Below are 26,919 nucleotides of genomic sequence, written 5' to 3' on the forward strand. Positions count from 1 at the left end.
TACGCTCCATCTCCCTTGCAGCTACCTGGGGCCTTGGGACTGATCTAGCTAATGAAACAGATGGGGAGTGCCACGAGGCAAGTTCCAGAATCCTTCCTTCCCTTTCCTCCCTTCCTCCATCCTGCTGCCTGGAGCCCAGATGTGGTGACTGAGCACGTGAGGCCAGGCGCAGCGAAAGGCGAAGATCAAGTTCCCTGAGGCATCCAGGGACCACAGAGCTCTGGGCTTGGAAATGACACAGAAACAAACTTCCATCTTGTGTAAACCACTGTCATCTGGATTTTCCTACCTCGTAGCCAAATCTAACCCTGACTAACGCACTCGTTATTTTTAGGTCTGACCCTCGGTGACCACACGCCACATGCAACAGGACGGGACCTGCTTCTTTCCCCGCCTGCAGGAGAATGTCACGCTTCCCCGCGGCGAAGGTCAGGCTGCACCGCGGGCTGGCGGTTCCATGCTGGGGCCTGTGGGGTCACAGAATACAGAAGGCAGCGTCCCCGGCCACCAGGGCCCATGGGGATGCACACGGGTTAGTGACCATTGATGGCTGGACCGTGGGGCGCAGCAGCTCTGCCTGAGTCACACGCAGAAACTTAGAAAGTTCTAAGCAGCTAAATGTCTGCTTCACGTTGTAGACTAGAGGCTTGGCCTCCATTGCTCCAAAAAGGCAGGCAGAGACTACGAGAGTCTCCCCACTCTCCCTGTCCCTCTCAGAGCCTTTCTGAGCAGGGGAACTCCCTGCAAAACCAGAAAACAGCATTGGATGGGAGGGATCCTGCCAGCTGGGCTCTTTCTCGGAGGAGCAGGGGGAGGGGAGGGAAAAATCCCAGGGAAGGGCAGCCATTCTGCTCCTGAGAAAGCCTGACGCTCCTGCCCATCGCCAGGCTCCAGGCAGCCGGGTTGGGTGGGGGAGGGCGGAACGCTGCGGGTAGGACCCTGGGGAGGACGGGGTAAGAGTACTGACATGCTCACCTGCTCCGCTCCAGGAAGTTGTGCATTTGGACACTTCAAGGTCAGGAGAAACCTTAGAGGCTTCTGAGACCCCATTTAGGGCTCTGGCCCCGCCCACACACTCCTGGCTGCTTCCAGGGACTGTACCCCAAAGGGCCGGTGGGAACTTATGCTTAAATCCCACTTCCTACCTCCAGCAATGTCGCAGGGACCTGAAGCATCATTTCAAGGAGCTGAGAAGAACTATGATGGGGGTGTGTTCCCACCGCCTCCACCCCAATGGCCTCCAGTCTAGGCTCCCTTACCTGGCATTCAAGACCCCCTTTCCCACCCCCATGCCCCTCAATCTTTTATGAAAGTTCTATGTGTCAAAGAGCCAGAAGCAGAGCTGCTGTGCTGACTCATGGGTCAGAAAAAGGGGGTTGCAGATCCTCCTGCCCCCAAACCCACCCTGAGGCTTAGGGAGGAACTGCTCCATCCAGAGACGCTGTGCAGAATGTTCAAGGCCCTTCCTGCTTGGAGGTCCCAGGGCAATCCAGCCCTTCCCTGCCTCCATGCCTCTGCCGCCCTGGTCCCACAGCCAGGGATGCCACTCCCGCCCTCGCCCTTTCACCCCAGCTGTTAACGTCCAGTGGAAATGCCCCCTCCCCTCCCAAGCGGCCCAGCACACAGCCCGTACCCCACACACCCCGGCCTCGAGTCCACGCCTGGTGTTGGTAAGTACATGCCTCATCTCCCGACTCTGAATCCGATGCTCCTCCAGGGCCCCAAAGGCTGAACCCACAAAAGATGTAGGCTCCTTTTGTGAAATGAATTCCACATTCACTATCTCATTTCAGCTTCAGAACAACCCTATGAGAAGGGCAAACGCACAGGCTGTTGTGCCATTTAGCAGGTGAAAAAACAGGCTCGGCGCGGACCTGTGTGGCTCAGTTGGTTGAGTGTCATTCCATGCACCAAAAGGTTGCAGGTTCGATTCCCAGTCAGGGTACATACCAGGTTGGAGATTCGGTCCTCAGTCAGGGGGCATACGGGAGGCAACCAATGTTTTTTCTCTCCTTTCTTCCTTCTCTAAAAAAATTAATAAAAAACATATTAAAAATAATAATAACAAAAAAACACAAAAAACCTGAGGCTCAGAGAGTTCACTGGAGGACACAGCGAGAGAACCAGGCCTCTGGTTTCACCGCCGGGGCTCTTCCTACTGCATCATCTGGCCATCCCTCTCCCATTTCCCCTGAAGACACCCTCACTTTCCCAAACGACACTGGGAAGCTCCAAGCAGGGGCCTAGCAGCAGGAACAGAACAAGCTGGACCAAGAGAAGAGGGCCCCTCCCAGGACCACAGCCTCTCACACACCCCTGGCAGCCAGATGCCCAGGGTGGGTAACAATGGAGCTAAAAATAGGGCAGGAGGCTGAGTGACCAGCTGCAGGAAACATCTGCCTCAGCTTCGAACAAACACGGAGGAAGTCACTGCTGCAGGGCTCCCCTACTGAGGGTCAGCAGAGAGCTGGAGGGTGAGGTGTCGATAACCCGTTCAGGTCTGTCCCTGGGCAGGGGCTCAGACCAGCCCACCATCTGCCCTGGGCCTTGTCCCCCAACTCCCAGTGCACGAGCGCGCGCACGCGCGCGCGCGCACACACACACACACACACACACACACACACACAGTACAGAGTGTAAATCCCCCTTGAGCACCAACGTGTATCTTAGAATCAGAGGCCCCTTCCAGACCCTAGTCCGTTCCTCTCGTTTTACAGACAAGGAAACAGAGACCTGCCCACCGTCACGGAGACACGGACACGGGAGGACAGGGTCTCCTCCCCCTTCCCCTGCACGGCCCGCTTATCGGCTTCGCTAGGCGTGTCCACCCAGGGCCAGGGAGACCCTGACCAAGAAGCGCTCTCCTGCTCCAGAGAATGAAGCACGCTGAGCAGAGGAGACAGATCTCATAAGAGACTTCACTTAGTCTCAAAGAGGAACCGCATGGCAACCATGACCTTCAGGCCCAGCCTCCCTCTCCGGCCTATTGCTCCCCAACTCTCACCTTTGTGCTCTGAGCTCCAGCCAAAGTGAACTTCCCACTATCCCTGCAGCAGACAACATCTCCACACGCCTTTGCAAATAACTAACAGTAACAAAAATGATAATAAAGCAGAGGTGCACCTTACCAGGCCAGGGGCCTGGGGGCAGGTGTTCCAGTCTCTGTAGGGCAGAAAGTGAGCCTTTGGAAATCCCTTAAATAGTCCATAAAGGACAAGGCCGGGCCATCGCTCTGCTGGTCCGACTGGTGCTGGTCCGACCGAGCCAGTCTTCCTCCAGCGACGGGACAGATGCCACTGCATCGTCTGCCGAGCAGCAGACACAGTTTGAGGCCCACACCCCAGCCGAACGTGCCTTCGTTCCACCCCTTCCTGCCCCGCTCCCTCGGCCTAGCTCACTCCCTCCCTGCACAGAAAGCCTTCCTTAGCCTCCCCAGCCATATCCCACCATTGAGGTGGCCCCATGAGGCCCCCCAGGCCGGGGCTGAGGCTGGCCTGCAATGGCATCCCGGTGCTTGGCACAAAGGAGCCACTTGAATGAACAAAACTGGAAAGATTTTTAAAGAACAGCAACAAAAAGATCAACTCTACAGGTGTCTGTGTTCTGAGCATAAATGAGACAATGCAGATGGAGCTGTAGCCCAGGGCCCAGAATGCAACAGGCAACCCATAAACGCAGCCCGTTCAATTGCTTAGAAAAATGACGAGGGGGGGGGGGGGATGCTGACCGCCGGGTCCCACACAGCAGAGAAGGTTAATGAATAAGGGACAGGGATGCCCCTTTGGGGCCAGGAAGGGGGGAGGGTGACTCTGAGGGGGTCCCTATCTGGGAAGTAGACCCCACCCATTCAGGAGAGTTGCCTGGCTGAGACTACTGTCTCCCAGGGGAGGCAAGAAAAATGTGGTGCCTATGAAGTCCCCTGGACGCTTCACTTACTCCTGAGGACCAAGCACATTCGCCTTGAGTAGGATTTGCAATCACAAATGATGAATGTTTCACCCCAAATGGCTTACCTCTCCATTCCCACGTTGTCCCTCAGGTTAGGGGGAGAGAGGAAAAGAATGGCAGCAGGCACACTGCCCCGGACCCGGAGAGGGGCCCAGCACTGCACGAAGTCCATCTACCTGTCGTCCAACCCAAAGTTCCGACAGCACGCTCCTCGGGGCCCCAGGGGCCCCAATACCTTCCAGGGCTCTGCAGGGTCAAAACTATCCTCAGGTCAGTAATAAACCCCCTGCCCCTCTCACCGTGAGAGCAGCTGATGGAGCAAAAGCCACGAGGGTGAACTGCTGGCGCTGACCCTGAACGGGGCTGGCCATCACTCACAGCGACAGAGTGTGCCAGCGTCACCTAGAATGTCCCTGAGGAAGCAGTAAAACTGATTCATTTCACCAAACCTCAGCCTGAGCGCATGTCTTTTTAACATTCTGTGTGATGACACGGACGTGCACTTGGGCTGGTCGCTGGAGTATGACAGGGGTCTGAGTGGAGGCCAGGCCAGCCCTCTGTCCACGGAGCACCACTGTACTGGGAAGAACGCCGGCAGACAAAAGGTGGTTGTTCAGAACTGGGGACCGGGAAGCATCGCCTCAAAGCTGAGCAAGGTGAGCCTGCCGCCTCACAGAAAACAGCTGACAGCATTGGTTGCCAATGGCAAAGTGTAAGCTTTCCAAGGGGAAAATCAGAATTTTGGAAAGCTTGCACCACCCACTGTGAGTTTGATGGCAGCCCAACACATAAAGATTTTGCCAGGTAAGTGATGTTCACATACAGGGTCCCCAACACCCTGTAGGTTTACAGCTGTGAAACACAGAATTTATTCTTGTATTATTATTTACTAGGGGCTGGGTGCACGAAGATTCGTGCATGGGGGGGGGGGGGGGGGGCGTGGGTCCTTCAGCCCAACCTTCATCTTCTCCAATCTGGGAGCCCTCTCCAATCCGGGAGTTTCTGTCTGTCTTTGCAATGATATGAACGGATTGTCTGAGACCCCCAACCCAGTTTGGTTTGTTGCTCACAGAATAATAGAGGCTTTTTTTTTCTTTGCTCCATTGGTGGAGATTTCCTGGAAGTTTTAGGATATCTTCCCTTTAATTTTTCCTAGACACTCTGACTTTACTTATGTGTCTCACCTTTGCTTTCCCTCCATCCCCAACTGCAACAGTAACTTGCTCCAAGCTCACTTTGCTAGTATCTAGGACAGCCGTGGGCAAACTACGGCCCACGGGCCAGATCTGGCCTGTTTGAAATGAATAAAACTAAAAAAAAAAAGACCGTACCCTTTTATGTAATGATGTTTACTTTGAACTTATATTAGTTCACACAAACACTCCATCCGGCCCTCCGGTCCAGTTTAAGAACCCATTGTGGCCCTCGAGTCAAAAAGTTTGCCCACCCCTGGTCTAGGAGATCTGTCTGCCTCCAGAACTACGATTCCCAGCATTCCTGGTGCTCCCCGTGCTCTGGGCTTCCGCTTCCCGTCCTGGGGCTGCCACCAGAACTACTATTCCCAGAATTCCTGGTGCTCCCCACGCTGGGAGCAACCAAGGGAGCCACAGCCCCAAGCCTCCAGCTCTCCTGCTCTGATCTCTGCCCAGAGCCTGTGTATGCAAATTAACCCACCATTGTTGTTGGGTTGATTTGCATATTCACCCTGATTGGCTGGTGAGCGTAGCGAAGGGATGGTCAATTTACATGTTTCTTTTATTATATAGGATTAAGTAGAGGCCCAGTGCACGAATTCGTGCACGGGTGGGGTCCAGCCGGCCCACCTGATGGGGGTCCATTAGGCCGGGCTGGCAGGGGGGAGGGGCCACAGGCAGTTGACCAGCCAGCCTTTCCCCCACTCGGGATGTTGGGGGCTAATCGGGGGCCGGGCCAGCTGGGGGCGGGCCAATGGGGGCCCGGGTCAGGCCGGTTGGCTGCTACAGTGCGCATCATAGCCACCGGTTGTTCCGGTCATTCTGGCTGTTCCGCCATTCCAGTCGCTGGGCTTTTATATACATAGATTGTTGTATTATTTTCCATAAGAACAATTGTAAACCTACTTTTGCCCCTCCTTGTACGTAATTTTCGGAGATGATGAAATGAAATGTGCCCACATTTGGAACATCTGTATAACTCAATGAGGCAATATTTCCCCAATGACCAAATATTTGATGTTTCAAAATCATGCCTGGGTCAAAGATCCATTCATAGCGCAAGACAGTCCAATGGATTTCAATGTAACAAAATATGCAAAGTTCATCAATGTGTTTTTCAGATTCTATACTTCAACTAAACTTTAAGAAATTATCACCTGCCAAGTGTGTATGTAGTATCACAGGAAATATCTATCGGATAATAAACTACTTCTCTCTTTTGCTTTTTTTTAAACTATATTTTTGTTGATTTCAGAAAGGAAGGGAGAGGGAGAGATAGGAACATCAATGATGAGAGTCATTGATTGGCTGCCTCCCACACGCCCCACACAGGGGATTGAACCCGCAACCCAGGCATGTGCCCTGACCAGGAATTGAACCATGACCTCCTGATTCATAGGTTGACGCTCAATCACTGAGCCATGCCTGCAGAGCAACTTCTCCCTTTTTCAAACACTTATCTGTGTGAAGCTGGATTTTCTTCATAGATTTTTTTTTTAGTATATTTTTATTGATTTCAGAGAGGAAAGGAGAGGGAGGGAGAGAGAGAGAGAGAGAGAGAGAGAAACATCAATGATGAGAGAGAACCATTGATTGGCTGCCTTCTGCACACCCCCTACTGGGGATCGAGCCCACAACCCGGGCATGTGCCCTTGACCAGAATCAAACCTGGGACCCTTCAGTCCACAGGCTGACGCTCTATCCATTAAGCTAAACCAGCTAGGGCTCTTCATATACTTTAATCAAAAACAACATATCAGAGCAGATTGAAAGCTGGACCAGATGTGAGTATATGTCTTCTATTAAACAAGATATCAACGAGATTGGCAAAACTGCAAAACAATGTTTTGTGTTTTGGAAAAATAGTTATTTTTTCAGAAAAATATTTTATTTATATTAACATATAATGAGTTTGCTACTGTCATTTTTTAAAGGAAAGTATAATTATATGTTTTTAAATATACTCAGTTTTAATTTTTAATATGGTAAATATCAGTTTATGGATATAACCCACATAAACAAAAGCTCTTTAGGGCCTCCAATATTTAAGAGTGTAAAGGAAGGAACCCTGAGAATAAAAGTTTGCACATAGCTGTGATTTAATCTCCGCAGTAGCCCTTTGGTTTTGCGTGCCAGCATTATTCCCATTTTGCAGGTACCAACACTGAGTCAGCACAGAGAGTTTGGGTAACTTACCCAGGCGGCTGGGAACTTCTGAGCACATGCTCAGATCCTACAAGCAATCCATCATATTAGGGTCCTAAAGGAAGTACAGAAAGATGAACGGTAACGTTACAAAGGAAACCATGCAAGTGAAAGAAGAGAATGTAAGGAAATATTGGCATAATCTTGGGGTATAAAAGAAATTTCTATGCAAAATACTGAAGATATACAGTTAACTATCAATAGATCAGACTACACAAAATGGTCGGCTTCTAACCAACACAGAAAAACCACAAAGGCAAACTGGGTAAAAATATAGTCAGCCTATTTTTATTTATCATATTCAATATAGTCTTTTGTTCAAACACATGAGAAAATAAGTACATCTTGAGAGTAAAACGGACCAAAAAAAACAACATAGAAGAAATACAATGGCCAATAAACATGAGAAAAATGGTCCCCCTGATTTGAAAGTTAAACACTGGGCATGATGGGACGCCGAGTATTGCCTATCATGTTATCACACGAACAGCAGGACAAAAAGCCATGTTGATGTGGGCACCAAGGGTCGGCTCCTTCCCAAGCACCTGTTGCCATGGACCCGGCACAGCTCCCTGGAGATCAATCGGGCAATAATTATAAAATACCTTTAAATTCTTCTATCAATTGATTTCAAAGGAAATAATCAAAGATCTGGCCTAGCCGAACCGGTTTGGCTCAGTGGATAGAGCGTCGGCCTGCGGACTCAGGGGTCCCAGGTTCGATTCCGGTCAAGGGCATGTACCTTGGTTGCGGGCACATAACCACTGGGGGGCGTGCAGGAGGCAGCTGATCGATCTCTCTCATCGATGTTTCTGGCTCTCTATCCCTCTCCCTTCTTCTCTGTAAAAAATCAATAAAATATATTTTAAAAAAAAAGATCTGGCCAAAAAGCTGTTCGTTTCAGCTTTGTTTATATTGTGAAAGACTGGAAACATCTTTCACTCAACAGTGGTCGAGCCGAATGTGCCATCGGTGTCACCATGCGGTCACTGAAGCGCATGGGACGTCACATGAGCATCACTAATAGAATGTGCAGGGAAAGAAGTCAACATAAACAAACGCTGTGAGTTCATTGGCCTAAAACTGAAAAACAGGCCAAATAGTTTATGGTGTTAAAAGTCAGACAAGAAGTCATGTCTGGAGCAGGAGGGCGGGGGGTGGGAGGGAGGGAAACAGGGAGGGTACAGGAGCCAGGTTCTGGGGGAAGGCTGTTCCTTGGTCCGGGAGGCTGTAGAGGCTGTGCTCACTCTGTGAAGTCAGCAAGCGGGGTACTTGTAAGGCGGATGCCTTTTGTGCATGTGGAACCTCAATTCAAAAGTTTCAAAAGAAAGAAGTAGCAGTGTGTTTACTGACAGAAAAATACGAACTGTGTGCAGTTTTCTTTATTATTATTTCTGTTAGATAGAGGAACAGAGAGAGAGAGAGAGAGAAAGATTGATATGAGAGAAACATTGATCAGTTGCTCCCAAATGTGCCCTGACTGGGAATCGAACCCATGGCCTCTCCGTGCATGGGACAATGCTGAATCAACTGAGCCACGCCAGCCAGGGCCTGTATGTAGTTTTTTTAAAGAAGACAACAAACACTACTTCAGAGTTTTGACCAATTAAGAAGGAGAGAGGGATCTCTCTCTCTCTCTCTCTCTCTCTCTCTCACACACACACACACACACACACACACAGGGAAAATGTCTGGAAGGCTAAATCTCTAAACATTAATGGTGAACTTTGGTATTGCTGCAAAGTGGGAACATATGACTTTTCTAACCTTCCTGCATTTTCTCTGATTTTCTAAAATGAAGCGATAGCACGTACAGAAAAGCAGAAGAAAGACCTACGCAGTGTGGCCTCTGATACCTGTAAGGTTCTGTGTCAACCTTACAGCCCAAAGCGCCGCTGGCCCACAGGGAACGGTCAGAGGGCCCAGGATGCTCCCCAGGGGCCGCTGATGGGGAGCGAACACCTTCCCAGGAAGGAGCCAGGATACTGGAGCCAGAAGGGCCTGGGCACCCACAGCGCTGTCCCCCGTCAGAGGCCCAGGCTGGTCCTGAGCTCTCCCAGTCTCAGCTCCCTAAGTGGACTGAGGGTCAAACCAGAGCATGGAAGCCCAGGTCTGACTGCTCAGGGAAGCTCTCGCACCCAGGCTCCCCCAGGTTCCACAGAAGAAACGGGGGCCCAGGGAGACTAGGCAACATCCCCCAACCACCAGCCTGCGACTCCGGGGGACACCCACAGAGCCCCCACAACTGAGTGTGGTCCAGAGGCCTGCCTGCTGGTCCTGACCTCAGGAAGTGCCCTGCCCTCCCTGGCCTCAGTGCCCCCGGGTAAAGAGCAGGCGAGGCACTGAACTTGACCTCCGGTAGCCTCCCTCAAGCCCCACGCCCATCATTCCCATGCAACCGCCCTGTGAAGGCTGTGGCAGGAAAGGTGGATGGCTGGTCCTGACAGGAAGTGACCTCACAGGATGAGTGACAGGCCAGCATTCCAGCAGGAGCCCCACCTGCTGGTGACCTTCGGGGTCATGGGAGCCAGGAGTAGGTAGGCATGCAGAGGCCAAGCAGGAAACCGGATTTACTGAGGAAGGCCAGGCACATGGCAGACCCCCGGGCGGGGAAGTGACTTCATTTCACACTCTGTCCTCCTGGCTTCCGTCCCTGGCATGGGAGGGAGTTAACCCTGAGAAGGCCACCAGGCCAGGGCTCGAGAATCAGGCTCGCTCCTCTCCCCACTCCTACTATTCCTGATCCACAGATAAGGAACCGGAGGCTCGGAGAGGCTGGCCACGGGGAAGGGACCCAGGACTTTCCCACTACACCAAGGTGCACAGAGGAAGACTCAGGAACTCAGGGGAACTCAGGAAAGGCTTCCTGGAAGAGGCGGCCAATTCTCTGTGCCTGAGGATGAGCAACCTTGGACCGACAAGAAAGGCATTCTGGCCAAGAAAGCGAAGAACCAAGATTCAAACTCGGGCCTACCTGGCCCCAATGTCCAGGCTTATCCCAGCCCATCAGGCAAAACAAAACCTAAAACCTAACGCCTAAAACCCGGCCGGGGAGCTCTCAGGCCTCCGGTGGTTTCTGGCGGGGGCAGAGCTCCGCCACCTCAAACCTCCAGGGGCAGAGGGACGGGCAGCAAGAAAACACCAGGGCCCAGGAGGGGAAGGAAAATATTTTCATGTTTTCCCCTCTTCCTGTTTATCTATGCTCTCGATCCCAAGCTCCTGTTTGTTCAGGGAGAGTTCTGCCAAGAGTGACATCCTGCCATGGGCCAGGAAGCCCCTACCGGCCTCGTGCCAGGGGCACGGGGGCCCACCGCCCCCACAGACCCCTGCCTGGCCCGGGAAAGCTGCTTCATAAAGGAGCTTTCAGCAGAAGCCGGGCCCAGGAAGGAGGACCCGAGCCAGGGAGATGGCGCTGCTGCCAGCGTCGCCTCAGTGCCAGGTGGCACCGGTCAGCTCCGCTCTCAGGGCCGATCAGCTGCAGAGGTGACCAGAAGGACTTGAGGAAATGACTCTGAGCCTGGCCAGGGCACGGTGCCGGGCGTGGGAACGCAGAGCATGGGCTGTGCCGTGAGGCAGACGTGGCATCCACTCCTGGCTGACTGATGACTTGCTGTGTGACCTTGGCCAAGTGACTGAAATTCTCTGAGCCTAGTTCCCTTATCTGTAAAAGGAGGATAACAGTGGAACTTACCCATAAGGATGGGGTGAGGCTCACAACAGACACAGAGGGGACGGGCTGGCACCTAGTATGTGTAAATAAACATCATTTATTCCCACTCCCACCATCTAGCTGGCCGACCCCCTTACTCAGTCCTGAAGGTCTGAGGTGCCTTTAAAATGTGCTCCAAAGAACAATTACAGCCTTAAAGAGGAATGAAACCTGACACATGCCACAACATGGATGAGCCTTGAAGACCTTATGCTAAGTGTTTAAATAAGCCAGACGCAAAAGGTCAAACACTGTACGATTCCACTTCTAGGAGGTGCGTTACCAACTTCAGAGACATGACGTAGCAGGGGGGCTGCCAGGGGCAGGGGGTGGGGTGGGGTGGGGTGGGGGAGGGAGGGAGATGGGGAGTTCGTGTTTAACGGGCACAGAGCTTCAGTTTCAGGAGATTAAAAAGTTCGGGAGGGGGTGACAGTCGCACAGCCATGGGAATGTACTTAATGCCACTGAACTGTGCAATTAAAAATGGTTAAAATGGTAAATTCTATGGTACGTATATTTACCTCAATAAAAAAAATTAAGGGCCGATTCACAAAAGAGTCTTTAGATGCCCGCCTTCGTTTCTCTTCCTCCCCGTGGAGAGGTCCGAGTGGAGAGGCGAGGCTGGCACGGGAAGAGCCCAAGGCTGCACCTCCCAGGGAGCTGGTCCCATCAGAGATCCCAGCGGCGGGAGCTGGGGAAAGAGACACCTGCTGCGTCCGGGGCCTGGTGGGGCTGCGCGAGGAGGTGGCCCCGAGCCGGGCTGCCCCAGCCCCAGCCGGAGCCGGAGCCGTTCCGCAGGCTCCTGCCAGCACCACCAGCACAGAGTGTGCGGTGTGCAGGGCCCCGCTCACACCTCGCACACCCCACACACTGTCCCAGGCCAAAGACGCCGGTGCAGCCCCCACGTGCCAACCCTGGCCCCTGCCTGGCCAGCCCAGAAGCCAACATCCAATAAATAACAGCGCCTCCTCATCTCTCCTCATCCCCACAGCCAACGAAGGAAACTGACTGGCCCACTTCTCTGGGGCCAGGGATGGGGAAGAAGGGGGCGGCCAAGAGGAGACAGAAAAAAAGCATCCAGAGGCCCCCTGAGCCCAGCCCGAACACCTCCCTACAGGCTGGGGCGGGGGGCAGCGGGCCGAAGCTTGGGGGTGGGAGGTGGGTGAAATCAGAGGTGAGAATGCCTGGGGGACAGCGTAGGTTCCACCAGGCCTCACAGTCTGACCTTGGGCAAGTCCCTCCCTTTCTGGATCCTCTGAAGCCTCCTTAATTTCCTTCTTGGTAAAATGAGGTTTCTCTCCCCTCGCCCACCAAGCACTCCTGGGGATACAGCCTGGAGAAGTAAGTGCGCTCACCAAAGGGCAAGCAAGTGTTCAAAGCGTTCAGCAGCTCTTTCATCATCATCAGGACCGGTAACGAGGCAAAAGCCCACCTACGGTGGCTGGGAGGGGGGGGCACATTGTGGTACTCCCACACAATGGAATACTACGCAGCAATGAAAAGGGGGGACCTGCTGATGAATCTTACAGAGTTTAGGTTGGGAGATAGAAGCCAGAAGAAGCCAGATTAAAGACAGCTTATACTGTGTGGATCCATTCACACAGAGTTCAGGAATAAGCGAGACTCATCCTCGGGAAGTCACTCCGCAGCCACTTGAGAGTACGGGAGGATCAGGTAACTGGCAGGGAAGGGGCCCCAGGGAGCACTCCAGGCCACTGGGATGTCCTACATCTCTATCTGGGTCGGGGTCCCACAGGTAATTCATCTGTAACAGTTCATCAAACTCTGTTCTGACTGACTGTGTAAATTATTTCTCAATCTGCAGAACAAAATACTAACAGCTAATAACTCTGCCTTCCTCTGAGGAATGCAGCGAGGTGATACCGACAAGTGTGTGCAGAAAAGCCACAAAAACGGTCTGGTACGTGGGCTGGGAGTCAGAAGGACCAGGGTTCAAAGCCTGATGCTCTCCCTCTGACTGGACACATTTTTTTTCAGTTTTGACTTTTTGTGGTTGCTGATTAAGATTTTTTATTACAAAAGTAATTTGTACTGACCTTCACAAGTCAAAGATGAATAAAGAAAAAGTTTGTGCCCTACCCTCCAAGCCCCCTCCCAACTGATACATATAACTCCAACCCTGTCTGTTTAATGGAGGCCTGCCATTTCATTGTATCGCTCCTCGTTCAACAAATAAATACAAGTATCCATTGTGTACACCAGACAGGCACAGCCCTAGCCTTTCATGGAAGGAAAAGGCATTCCAACAAGGCGGGGGGGGCCTGGGGTGCGGGGGCAGAAGTCAATAAGAAATACAACAGAGACACATTTCCACATTGTGATGTGGGCTGCAAGAGGCTGTGATGCTGAGATAAAAAGTGAGCAAGGCAGTTGAAAGGACATATTTTAGGTATGACAATCACAGAAGCCCTGTGCTGACATCAAAGGACAGGAAGGTTTCGGCCGCGTGGAACAGCAGGCCGGGCAGAGGGGGACACGTGCACAGGCCGAGGTGGGGAGGAACGCGGAACCGAGAGGAGACGTGCGGTCTCCGTTGCACAACCCTGCAACCCTTGCGCGCACAGCCCGACAGCCTAGGTTTGTAGGATGGGCCACCAACGTGTGGACTGCGTGGATCAGAAGGCATGTGCCTTTTAGACACTCTGGCAGATACGGCCACATTACTCTTCCAAAGGTTTTAGCATTTCACACAGAAAACAGAATTGCTTCAGAGGCCCGTTTCCCAACAGCCTCGTGGGACCGAGAAGTTATCAATCTTTTTCATCTCGCCCGTGTGCAACCTCCCCACCGCCTGTCTGCAGAGTGGAGTAAACGGCAGGCCCTCCTCCTCGGGACACTGTGAGGTTCACGTAAGGACTAAATCCATCCAACCTGCTGAGCCCTGCGCGGAGCACGCAGTGAAGGCTCAGCAAATGGGAGCAGGCTGTTACCGCCATTTTTGAATGGGTGCCAGGAGGTTAACTAGTTCCATCATTACTAGGTAACTAGTTCCATCATTACTAGGCTAACCAGGGAACTCCCCAAGGGGAGCGCTAAAGGCTCACCCTCACAGGAGCAGCGTGGCTGTCCATGGACCGGATAACAGGGAGGAGGAGTGGGAAACACTGGCTCAGCATGAGAGCACGTTGCTGGGAATCAAGAGATCAGATTCAAGTCACACTTTCTGAGATTCGGTTTCCTCGTCTATAGCATGGGCTAATTCATTCCCGCTTCAAGCAGCCGTTCTACAAACACTGCTGGGGCACCTACTGTGTGCGAGGTCTCATTTTAGGAGCTGACAAACAGAACAAAAATTCCTGCCTCGTACATGCTAGCTGGAGAAACAGAAATAAACTATATAAATTAGTCAAGGATGTCAGGAGATGATACATGATAAGAAAGAAGAGAATTATGGAGATGAGGCATGAAATGCTAGGATTCCCAGGGAGGCTTCACATTTGAGTAAAGACCTGAAGGATGTGACAAGGATGTGAGCGACATGGCCTCTGGAGGAAAAGCATCCAGGTTGAGGGAACAGCCTGTGCAAAGGCCCTGGGGTGGGATGTTCCCAGTGTGTCCTAAGGGGGTGGGGCAGAGAAGGCACCCAGCCAACTGGAACCATGAGGTAGCCAGTTTGGGTGGAGCAAGGAACTCGCGGGGGTTGGTATTAGATGGGGGTGTCCTGGAGGCCACAGGGGTGTCACCGTGAGTTAATGGGGAGGCAGAGAAGTACCTGGATCAGACTTTTACATTCTAACAAGGTCGCCCTAGGCTGCTGCTGCAAAGAGGCCGTGTGGGAACAGGGGGGACGCTGACAGACCTGCAAGTGCTGCGGGGCCTGGGCCGGCAAAACGGGGAAGACAAGGAAGAAGGGCTCATCTGGATCCATCCGCCGTGAAGCTGAAGCCAACAGGACATGCTGTCCTGTCATTTCTGAAGATTGAGACACAGAGGAACCAGGGGCGTCTTAGGTATTGGGCCCGAGCAACTAACTGGAGGAATGAGGATGCCACTAACGGAGATAGGACAGACTGAGGGGGAAGTGTGAGGAGCGGGTTGAACAGACACACAGACAGACAGCCACGGCCTCACCCTGGCAGCAATCTCGGAAGGAAGCAGCAGGCCCTCGAGACCTACAACAAACGAGGAACTGCTCCTGAGGCCCGTGGGGGCCACTGGGGGAGACAATACGAAACACAGGAAGGGAAGAGTGGATCAGAGGGGAAGTCAGCGTGGGACACTTGTCTTGCTACAAGCTTTGCTGTCCACAGGGCCCAGGTCACCGTCAAGGCTGCTGCTCACGGGCCTGCATCACAGGAGGGGAAACTGAGTCCTACAGTGAGTACCATTTAGAAGCCAGAAAGGGCCAGGATGAGCTAAGGGGGTGGGTGGGAAGGCACCCAGCCAGCCCATTTAGTTCCTACAGCTCCCACCTACCACCCCAAATAAGGACCATGAAGCTGGGGCCCAGTGTCCCCAACACCCAGGATGTCTGCAGGACCCCAAGAGGAGACGCAGGGCCCTGGGTTTTCCAGAGCCAAGAACATGACTCAGTCCAGACTCCATGGATGTCTGCTTTGGTACCCTTGAGATCTTTTTTTAAAACTGGAATTTAATTCACATATCATAAAATTACACTTTTAAAGTATACAACTCAGTGGTATTTTGTACATCCACAATGCTGTGCAACCGTCGCCTCTAATTCTAGAATATCAAGCCCAAAAAGTTAAGCACAGAATTACCATATATGGCCCAACAATTCCGCTTCTAGGTATTTACCCAAGAGAATGAAAACCAGGTATCCAAACAAACCAAGTTCACAGCAGTGCCAGTCCCAACAGCCACAGACAGAAACAATCCAAATGTCCATCAACTGATAAACGGATAAACAAAATTTGGTGTGTGAATACACACACACACACACACACACACGTATTCACTCTTCAGCTATAAAAAGAAACGAAGCACAGCTACATGCTACAGTGTAGATGAACCTTGATAACATTATTCTAAGTGAAAGAAGCCAGATACAAAAGGTCATATATTGTGTAACTTCATTCATATGAAATGTCCAGAACAGTGAAATCCATGGAGACCAGAATAGGGATTAGTGGTTACCAGAGCTGGGAAGCGGGGTGGGGGTGGGGGTGGGGGTGGGGGTGGGGGATCTGGAGTGACCGCTTAATCGACATAGTTTCCTTTTGAGGTGATGAGAATGTTTTGGATGTTCAACATCACTAATCAAGGAAAAGCACATCAAAACTACAAAGTGATATTACCTCATGCCTGTCACGGCTATTATTTAAAAAAAGATAAGTGTTGGCAAGGATGTAGAGCAACTGGAACAGTTATGCACTGCTGGCAAGAATGTAAAATGGTGCAGCCACTATGGAAAGTAGTATGAGGGGTCCTCAAAAATTTATAGTAGAGCTACCCTATGATCCAGCAATCATTCCACTTCTGGGTATTCACCCCTTTGAAATCAGGATCTCAAAGAGATACTGGTCACCCAGGCAGCACTGCTCACAATGGCCAGGAGATGGAGGCAACCCTAATGTATGTGTGTCTGTGTGTATATATACATGTGTTTATATATAGGTGTGTGTGTTTATATATACACACATGTATGTGTATATATGTGCAAATATAGGTTCACAGTTGTATTATTATTTGTATTACAACTGTAAGCCTACTTTTGACCATCCCATGTATATATACACACAACATTTTCTTTACACACACACACACACACACACACACACACACACACACTGGAATATTATTCAGTCTTAAGAAAGGTGCCGAAACCGGTTTGGCTCAGTGGATAGAGCATCGGCCTGCAGACTGAAGGGTCCCGGGTTCGATTCCGGTCAAGGGCATGTGCCTGGGTTGCGGACACATCCCCAGTAGGAGATGTGCAGGAGGCAGCTGATCGATGTTTCTCTCTCATCGATGTTTCTAACTCTCTATCTCTCTCTCCCTTCCTCTCTGTAAAAAATCAATAAAATATATTTAAAAAAAAAAAAAAAAAAAAAAAAAAAAAAAAAAAGAAAGGAGATTCTGCAATATGATACAACATGGATGAACCTTAAGCACATTATACTAAGTGAAATAAGCCACCAGTCACAGAACGACAAAGACTGCAAGATTCCACGTAGATGAGGAATCTAAAGTAGTCAAATTCATATAGACTCCAAGAATGGAGTGGTGGTTGCCAGGGGCTGGGCTTTGGGGAGTTGCTAATCACCAGACATAAAGTTCCAGTTAAACAAGAAGAGTAAGTTCTAGAGATCCGCTGAGCAACACTGTCCGTGCAGGCAACAGTCCCGGATTGCACACTTCAAAAATGTGTTAGGGAGGTAGATCTCAATAAAATAAAAAATGTTAAATGTTTGGGAATTAGATAGAGGTGATGGTTGGTTGCCCAGTATTGTGAATGTACTAAATACCCATGAATTGCACATTTTAAAATAGTTAACTTTTACACTATGGGATCTCACCTCAATTTTAAGAAAAAGGTAACGAGAGCCACCCCTGGGCCATCTGCATACCGCCCTGCCATGCAACTTGGGCTCCAGTCCCGTTTACAATCCAGTTCCTCTCCGTGAAGGCCAAATGACATCATCGCGCACAGCACAAACAAAGGTTGTGGTTCAACAGAAGAGGGGGTGGGGTGGGGAACTGAGCCACCTATAGCCCCTGCAGCCTGGATGTCCCCAATTCAAAGGCCCAGCCTCTTAGCAGTCGGGACCATGTTCACGTTGAGACCATCTGTGTGAACTGGGAAAGCCCATCTCTGCCTGTGCCAAATTCCTGATTCCCACAAGAAGTGGGTTTAAGGTCGACTATGTACAGATTCAATAACGCCTCTATTCCACCCGCATCTTCAATCACACAAGCCAGCTTTCCCGGTACCAAGCAATGCACTATGGAAACAAACACTCGGGTTCAAATGTAGATAACCAGAATTACCCCAAACTATACAACCAGCCCAACACTATTAATGTCACTCTGTCTAGCAGGCTCAGGTGACAGGGACAGGGAGACAGAAGAAGTCTGGAGCACAGCTCCCTACTATCAACCCAACACTGGAAATGGAGTTGCTATTTACATCTTTTCATTTGAAATGGGTTGGCTTTCTGGTTTTATTAGTATTTCATGTTTACTTTATAGTTATGTAAAAACTATGTAAATATAAGGCACTTTATCTGGTTTTATATTTGTACACATTTAACTTATCCTATATAATAAAAGGCTAATATGCAAATCAACCAAATGGCAGAACGACCGGTTGCTATGATGCACACTGACCACCAGGGGGCAAATGCTCAATGCAGGAGCTGCCCCCTGGTGGTCAGTGTGCTCCCACCTCCCTGGCAGCGCTAAGGATGTCCGACTGCCAGCAGTTGGACATCCCCCAAGGGCTCCTGGACTGTGAGAGGGTGCAGGATGGGCTGAGGGACCTCCCCCCACCCTCCACCCCCACCGCAAGTGCACGAATTGCATGCATGGGGCCTCTAGTATTCCAATAAGAAAAGTTAAATAAGTAAGGCGCTTTTTTTCCTTTAAAAGGGAATACACACACACACACACACACACACACACACACAACATACTGTATGATTCCATTTATGTGAAATGTCCAGAAGAAGCAAATCTATGGAGACAGAGGGTAGATTCTGGGCTGGGGGTGGGGAGTGACAGCTTAAGGCACAGGGTGTCTTCTGGGCTGGTGACAACGCTGTAAAATTAGACCACAGTGTCAGGTGCACAACTCCAAATATACTAAAAGCCACTGAACTGTATGCTTTAAATGGGTGGACTGTATGGCATGCGAATTAGATCTCAATAAAGCTATTTCTGAAAGGGAGAAGGTCGACCTACTACCCAGGAATGAGCAGCTCTAAGCTGGAGAAATCACCGAAAACCAGCCCACCTACTGATAGCTTCTCTCCCAGGCCCACCCGTCTCTCCCTCCCCATAGACCATCCCCCAGGGCCCGGAGAAGGAGGTGAAGGTGAAACCCTGAGTCACCAGCCAAGGCCATCCTGGGTGAGCAGCGGGCTGCCCTGCACACCACACAGGATGCCTGCCTCCTGGAACTCACTTCACACAACAGCAGAAGACACGACTTTGAATTATTAAACTAGGAAAATCTTAAAATGATGAAAACCACCGGTGTTAGGAAGTATGCAGGCATGTGGGTCGTCGTCACACGATGGCAGTGTCAAGGAAAGGAGCAGGACAATACAGATGCAGAGCCTCCGTGACCCAGCCGGCTGGGGCCAGGGCTGAGCCAGGAGCCTGCAAATCTGAGCACAGGCACCCCCTTCCTCAGGAGGCTGGAGACATCGCCACCCCCCACACGCACACACACGGGGCAAAGCCTGCCACTCAAGAGAGCATCGCATCAGTGGGACCCCAAGCAGTTTCCTAGAAGAGTCTGCCTCCCCAAGGGGCAGCCTCACTGTAGCAAGCAGGGAGGCCTCAGGGTCTGTCCTCTGGGGACTCAACAGATCGCTCTCTCCTTGGGCCTACTCCTTCCAGAGACACTTGGCAGAGGCCCCTGCTGCGGCCGCTGGGTGGGAGGCAGGGGTGGAAGGCACGTCCCCCCGACACCAACTTGTCTGCACCCACGAGAGAATGGCCCCTCTTATTCCAACACCTCCCTCCTCCAGAAACCTGCTCTGAATGACCACCCCAGGAAGCTTTCATTCTGTCTCACTGAGCCCCAGCTCAGGGCCCCCATCTCCCAGCCCTCAGCTCAGGGGGAAGGTTCCCAGGAAATGTGCTCAGGTTCCGGGGACTGACGGCTACGCGATAGGTGGGTCCCAGGGCCATGGACCAAGTGTGATCCCGTTCACATGCCCCCATCAGAAACTATACACAGTCACACAGAGGCACAGGAAAAAGACCGAGGGACAGTCAGCGAGTGCTGACAGTGTTAACCTCTGGTGAAGAGAGAAGGGGAGGGGAAGGGGGCTTTTTACATTGTACTCTCCATGAAGCTGCTCCTTGAATCTTTCATAAAGATCATTGCTTCACATTATTGTTTAATTGTTGAAAACATATTCAAGAGCAGGGTGGGCGTCCATCAACTGGAAACGTGATCAGCAAGCTGCCTCCATCCTCAGGAACACTGCTCAGCAGTGAAAAAGGAACTCACTCCCAAAACATGCAGCACAGTGAACACATCTCAGGAAATCACGTTGAGTAAAGAGGCCAGACATGCCCTGGCCGGTTTGGCTCAGTGGATAGAGCGTCAGCCTGCAGACTGAAGGGTCCCAGGTTCGATTCCGGTCAAGGGCACATGCCAGGGTTGTGACCTCGGTCCCCTCACACTTGCAGGAGGCAGCTGATCAATGATTCTCTCTCATCGTTGATGTTTCTCTCTCTCTCTCCCTCTCCCTTCCTCTCTGAAATCAATAAAAAAGAAGCCAGACATCAAAGACTACCTATTATATGAGTCCACTGATGTGAAAATCCCGGGAAACAAAGCCGCAGGGACAGAAAGGAGGTAACTGGGCCTGAGGTCAGGGGTGGGGGCGGTGACTGACTACAACGGACCACGAGGAACCTTCTGGTGATGGGAGTGTCCTCAGACCTGACTGAGGTGGTAGCTACACGCCCACGACATTCACCAACACTCACCCAGCTGGGTGCTTAGAATGGGAAAACATTATGGTATATTTACATCAATAAAAAATGTTAAGTAAGGTAGAGGAGGGAGTGGGGAGTAACCGCTTAACAGGTATGGGTTTTCCTTCGAGTAAGGAAGCTGTTTCAGAAATTGATAAGCAGCAGTCACATGGCATTGTAAAAGGTATTCGATGCCACTGAATTGCACACTGGAAAATGGTTACTTTTATAACACGTGAATGTCACTTCAATTTGAGATATTTTTAAAGGCAAACAAGTAAGAACTTATTACACCCATTTTGCAGATGAGAACACTGGGCTCAGAGGAAGCAGTCCACTGCCAGCCCAGGGCTTTAGAGCTCAGTAGAGTCCTGCCGGGCACCTCCCCGAAGGGCTCTCAACCCCGGGGCCCATCTCCAGGGAGGGCTCCTCTCTTGGGGGCATTCCCCACAGGTCCTGGAGGGCGCCAGCAGAGCGGCACCTGCAGGAGGCCCCCACGTTCATGAGCTCCATCAACAGACAGGCTGCATGGAGGGCAGGGAGAGACCATCCCTAAGAAGGTGGTCAAACTAAGGCTAAAGCACCACAGGGCAAGGACGCGTGTGTGGAGGGGGCCCCATCAGATCCAGGCGGAGCGAGGTCTTCGAGGCCCTGCCAACAGGGCCCTGGGTGCTAACGGAGCTGCTCCCGGAGAGTGAAGAGGTCAGTACAACCCCGGGACCCAGGAGGAAGGCCTCGTTAACCACCGGGCAGCAGTGGAAGGGGACACATCCACCAGCCCCTCTGTGACCAGCAGGAGAGGGGTTAACTCTTTCATGGGGTCTACAATTCCAGGAAGAGGAAAAGGGGAGGAGAAATTCCCTCTGTGCTTCCTAAACGGATTCTTCAAAACCACCTGCAGATAGGCAGGCCCTGGGCTCGGCGGCCACAGAGGCTGGCACGGTCCGAGGTCATCTGAGGGCACCCACCTCTCTCCCCTCACGTTGGCCCAGCCTCATGGGCTTCTCATGGGCGAGGGCAGGAAGCCCAGCAGTGGGCCCACAGCCCTCCCAGCACCGCACCCTCCCTCCTCCCGGAATTTCCGAAAGCCCTAGCTCCCTGGGAACCCGCAGGGTCATCAGCGACACACCCAATTCCCAGACGCTCCCCACTGCCTGCCATGCGCGTGCAGGTAACCCCAGATGACCCATGTCTCTCTCATCGAGTACCCCAGACCAAACAGGGGTAGCCCCTCGTGGCTGTACTGGCTACGGGAAATACATAAAAGCCATTTCTGAAGTCCAGAAGCTCCTTAGGAAAGGCTAAGGAGTTTTCAAAGGCTTCAGTTTATTGAAAGGTAGGGGAGGAGGACTTATTAACCCACGGGTGTCTGGACTAAGAGCAAAAATAGGCATGTTGATCTTGGGGCAGGAGCAGTCTGAGGCCCCAGCTCAAAAATGAGGGGCCCCCGGGAGGGCTGGCAGCATTTATAAGGAGTTAGGGGAGTCTCTGGAGAAGGGGAGACGGAGAATGCGGTTCCTCAAAGGGAAGGGAGAAGAATTCTGATGGACCTCCAGCCCTTGTCCTAACAGGGAAACCAGGGCTGCCTCAGAGCCCAGAGCGGGAGGGACAGAAGGCCCAACATGCAGGGTCTTTCCTCCCAGGCCAGGGGTGCTGGGGGTAGAACCCTCACCAGATCCGCAGATCTGTTCATGTACCCTATACACACCAAGCTTGTCACACCTTTGCAGGGGCTGCTCTCTCTGCTTGGGAAGCCTTCCCTCACTCTTTCAAGCTTTTGGCCATCCTTCAAAGCCCACCTGAAGCATCACCCTGCCCCCACGCAAGCCATTCCCTGCCTCCAGCTCCACGCACAGCCAGCACAGACCCTGTGACGGTACCCGGCGGGTACAGCATAATGTACACACGTGCCTCTCTTACCGGGCAGGGGCCGGCTCTCGCTCCCCTCTGCTCCCCTCACCTCATACTGAACCCCGAGCCAGAAACCCCAATCAAGAGGCATCCTGGTGCCTTCCCACCAGGAGGCACATGCAAGCACCCTGGCCTCTCTGGCCTCACAGTTCCCTCCCTCCGCTGAGTGACAACAGAAGCACCTAGTTTACTGAGCATTTACTCCGAGCCACATGCTACCACCTGTGCGCTCCATGCACCACCTCCTTTCATCCTGAGACCTTTTTAACAGTTATCATTAATCCTGTTACGAGAATCAGGCACAGAGAGGTTATGTGAGCTGCCCAGGGGCACACAGCTAGTGAGGGAAACAGCAGACATTTGGGGAGATAGCAAGATGCTCGGGGGGCGAGGGGTCGTTGTCAGGACAAGTTCTTAGTGGAAGAGGAACCTTCTCTCCTCAGTTCCAGCCAAAGCCCTGGGGAGAGCAGCAGTGCCACCCGCCTCCCTCCGAACCGAGCCTGCCGCTTCCAGGCCCATCCCCATTCTGAGTGCCAGTTACAGGAAACATAAAAGGCCCATCTGCAAGTTCCTTGGCCCCGGACCAGGGAGGTGCGCGGCTGCCCACTGGGAGGCAGAGCCATGATTTGGGGATATTCTTAGCAAACCACTGGCTCCCCTCCCAGCGGCCCAGAAGGCAGCAGGCCCTGTCTGCCATTTCCCGACCCTGCGTGGAGGTCCCGCAGAGCTCAGGAGTGGCTGGTGGGCCGGGGTGAGGACAAAGCCCTCCAGCTTTCCAACGAGCAGCGCCTGCATGCCCAGCCTTCCCAGGGCCGGCACCTGGCTGCTGGGGCAGCTCTGCAGTCCTGGCCCAGGCTCACCATCAAAGCTCCACTGACCGGGACTCCGTGCCAGACCCTGGACCACATGCGTTCCCCAGGTTGTCTGCCATTTAACCCTCACAGCACCCCCAAGGGCTGGGTCACTGGCCCCACTTTTAAAAACGAGTTTCATTTTAAGTGAGTTATTTAAGACACTAAGTAATTTGCCCAGGGTCATACAGCGAGTTCATGTCAAGCTGTATCTGGACTCTGGGCTGGCTCCCAGTCTCCAGGGTGGACAGATGGTAGCCAGAGGTAGGAGGTCCCCTTCCCTGCCCAAGCCCAGGGAGGTGCAGTCCACACGGGAGAACAACGGTTTCATCAAGGACCCCACAGCATGGCTACACTCTCTCCCTACCAGGGATGGTCCCTTCCATGCCAGACAACCTCAGCTTGGGCTCAGAAGGAGAGTCCCCAACCAGATTCTCCTCCCACCCCCCCACCCCGGACACAGCCTCTCTTCTGGAGACTCAGGAAAGATGAGACTCAAAGGTTCAGGGAGCCCTGCTCATGCTAAGGTATGCACCCAGCCCTGTTACTAGGGAGTGAGGAGGTCAAATGATTCTCAGAGCCGAACAGGGAATACTGAGCCCTCTGGGGTTTCAAACCAGAGTGGGGGTCTAGAGATGAAGCCACCCCACAAAGTACCTGCACCATCACCCCAAGCAGGACCAGTTCCGAGCATTGCTGCCACATGGGGTCACAGGACAACTGAGCGGTACCCACCTCAGACTGCATCTCAGTACCCACCTCTGTGGGGTCCTGGCCTCTGCTGTCAGGTGACTCAGCGGGTACAGGTGTCTGTCTCCCCGGGGAGCCCATAGCCACCTCCATGTCTGCCCAGGTACTCAAGCCACTCCTATGTGGCTTCAGCCATGTCTGTGCCCATGAATGTCAGCTCACATCCATGTTGGCAGCCCAAATGTCTGCACACTTACACATGTGCCTCCCATGTGTGTGTGTGGGGGGGGGGGGCGCAAATCCCAGTGAAGGAGCAGATCTGTCTACGTAGGATCTGGGGCCCATGATTCTGTGTTCACACTGTCTGCTCCTATACACATCTCGCCCACCTCCATCGTCTTCCTGTCTGTCGTCATGTCTCTATCCAGTGTCTGTCTGCCCACGCACTACAAACCTGCGTACACATACGTCTCTGCTCACACAGCATTCCCCACCTGTGCCCGGGTGACCCTGCGTGTGCCACCTGTTCGGAGTGTGCCACCTGTTCAGAGTGAGTGGGCATGTTCACCCCAGTGCTCACCGTGCTGGCCAAGACTGCGGGGTGAGCTCAGCAACTCCCACTCCTACAACAGTGCCCAAGGCTGCGGGCACAAGCACACTGCCACCTCCGCAAGTGTTCCAGGAAAGCAGAAACGTGCCAGGGATGTTGGGGGAGGGCAGAGCCCCAGACACAACAGAACCTCAGACGTGAGGTCAGCGCTGCCCTGGGTACCTCCCACCTCAAGCCAGCCCTGCCCTGCCCAACCCACCCACCTCCAACACCCCAACCCCAACACCCATGGCCAGTGAATGGAGAGTGCCTGTCTGCACTCACAGGAAACAGTGTCTGGTTCAGGGCCTCCTCCAACCTCATCCCCAGCCCCCAGCAATAGAGGCTCTTAAGAAAGGAAGTGAGGACTTCCTCCCGGCTGGCCTCTGAACCTCCAATAAGGCTGGATCTAGACCCCAAGCCTCAAAGGCCCCAGGGCAGCTGGGAGAGTCCGGTGCTCAGCCTGACCCCAGAAGTCCAAAGAGTTTCTTCAGAAATCTACCAGCAGGAAAAAAACACGTGGGAGGGGGCTGGAGGAACATACGCATATGAAGGGGATGCCTGAGCCCTCCTGCTGCCCTGTCCCTGTGAGGGGCGGGGAGGGCCTCATTACTAGCAGGTAGGTAGGAAGGATGGGTATGGGGCCAGAATGTTTTAAGCATAACTTGCATGATTGCAAGAGAACTGGATCCCAGCCCCCACCTCCCCCCTAAAGCAGCCTGTCACTCATTTAGCCATGAATCGTGTGTGGCCTCTTGGCATTTACACTATCATTACTAGCCTGGGGCTGGTATGGAAGCCCCATATCAGCACACTGGTTTCTGCCCTATCTTCCCCAATGGGGCTGAGCCACCAGAGGACACAACCCTCCACCTGCTCCCACACTGCCATCCTCCCAGGCAGGGCCCCGTGCCTGGCATGTAAGAGGCACTTGGTCCCTGGGTCAGGTTGCTCTGCAGAAAAGCCAGGGGGTTCGTCCCTGGGCCGCTGGTTGGGAAGGTAAAGAACCCCGGAAGCTTGATGAAAGCAGGGAGATGTCTCCTTCTTCCACCTCTGCCTCCCCGTGAGAGAGACCACGTTCCAGCCACCCCGGCCACTTTCCGCGAGGCAGCAGGTCTGCCCCACACCATCCTCTGCTTCCTGGCAGGTGGGGGTGGCTCTCCTGGGAGCCCCGGGCTGGCAGAGGGCGAGGGCCAGAGTGGCTCCGAATCAACGCTGTGCCCACTGGTACCTCTGGGCTCTCCCCCTTCCACAGGCCTCAAGCCCCCAACGGATGAGCCCGGGGAACCCCAAGTGTGGATCGGGAGGCAGCTTCCCTCCCTCCCCGCCACCACGCGGGAAGCCCAGCGCAGGGGCCACCCCCAGTTCTGGCGGTGAAGGTGGAGGTGTTGCCAGCCCACGTCTAACCGGGAGCAAGGAAAACCCCGGGAGAGAGGTTAGCCCAGAGCGCGACAAACAAAACGACCCGGGACCCGCTCACAGTTTAGTGCGTGCCGTCCGCTCCCTCCCGGGCACCAATCCCGTGCGAGTCTGGGTGGGGGCCCATCTCCTCTCCCCTCCTTCCCGGGAGCCCCGAGAGGCCGAGCTCCCGGGGATGCCGAGTGGGTGGTCGGAGCAGCCTGGGGGTGCGGCGGGGGAAGGGGGTCCCGGATCTGCCCTACCCGCGCCCGCGTGGGTACCTGCCAGCCTGCGGTGGGCGCGCTGCGCCGGGTCTGCGGGCGCCGAGTCGGGCAGCGGCGGGGCGAGCCCGGCGCGGGCTCTGGCTCCGGCTCGCTCCTCCCCACCTCCCCAGCCCATCCGCGGGCAGCGGCGGCTCCGGAGGCGGGCGGGCCGGGCGCGACGCGGGGCGGACACCAGAGCTGGAGCCCGCGCTCGCCGCGGTGGCAGCAGCGCGACCCAACCCTGCGCTTCGCTGGGGTCCCCGCGCCCCGCGCCACAACGCAGAGGGGCGGCCTGACTAGGCCGCCAATCACCGCTCCCGCCACCCCTCCACCCCCGCCCCCCGACCAGCCCGAGCCCCGGCCCCGGCCGACAGGGGGCGGGGGGCTCGGATTTAAAGACACACTCACCCGAGCCGCGTCCGGATCGGCGCCCAGAGCGCGGCTCCCGGCCGGGAGGGGACGGCTGGCCCCACCTTCCCGGCCCCGCTTCCTCCTTCCGCCCTCCCACCCAGCTCGGGAGGAA

At 53.4% G+C, this 26,919-nt stretch overlaps 1 protein-coding gene across 1 annotated transcript in view; it reads right to left on the reverse strand.

Annotated features, from left to right (window-relative positions):
• Positions 1-26,630, reverse strand: part of PALD1 (phosphatase domain containing paladin 1) — a 67,934-nt gene extending 41,304 nt beyond the window's left edge. Inside the window, exon 1 of the mRNA XM_081104921.1 lies at positions 26,415-26,630. The gene's annotated coding sequence lies outside the window, so the exon portion shown is untranslated. The remainder of the gene's footprint in view (positions 1-26,414) is intronic.
• Between the last annotated feature and the right edge of the window lie 289 nt (positions 26,631-26,919).

This window comes from Myotis nattereri, assembly GCF_964212035.1.
Source record: "Myotis nattereri genome assembly, chromosome: 13".
Lineage (NCBI taxonomy): Eukaryota > Metazoa > Chordata > Mammalia > Chiroptera > Vespertilionidae > Myotis > Myotis nattereri.